Here is a 492-nt window from a genome sequence, read left to right as displayed (position 1 = left end):
TATGGCATGATTGGACCGAACGACTTTGAGTTTGTTAACGTCACTCAGACGAAGAAAGTGTCCATCCTGCGTTTGAGTAAAGGAACTGAATACAGCTTTGGAATTGTGAAGAAACGTGCAGGCCAAGGATTGTTGTCCATCAGAGTAACGAAAGATTTCCAGTTTGTTATAGATGAGCACATGTCAGGAGAAGATTGCGATCTGGACCCCCCTCCCCCCACCAGTATCATCTACTTCAATCAGCACCACCGCCATCACCGTCCACTTCAGTCTGTACCTTAACCCTTCAAGTCTACTTTCTCCTCCAAACTCTGAGCAATGGGATAGTGACCCTGCAGGAATCAGTCAACCTTTCCCTTCACCTCCAATATTAGAGGAAAAAGTAGAAAATCGTAGCGACTTCTTTTCTGCTGTTGTAAAAGAATTTTCATGTAGTATATCTGACCCAACAGAGATGTTGAGATATTTACAAAAGAAAATTGTCGCAGGAAG

This window comes from Montipora capricornis, chromosome 9 (assembly GCF_036669925.1).
Source record: "Montipora capricornis isolate CH-2021 chromosome 9, ASM3666992v2, whole genome shotgun sequence".
Taxonomy (NCBI): Eukaryota; Metazoa; Cnidaria; class Anthozoa; order Scleractinia; family Acroporidae; genus Montipora; species Montipora capricornis.
The sequence above is the reverse complement of the archived record's forward strand: the minus strand, read 5'-3'. Positions refer to the sequence as shown.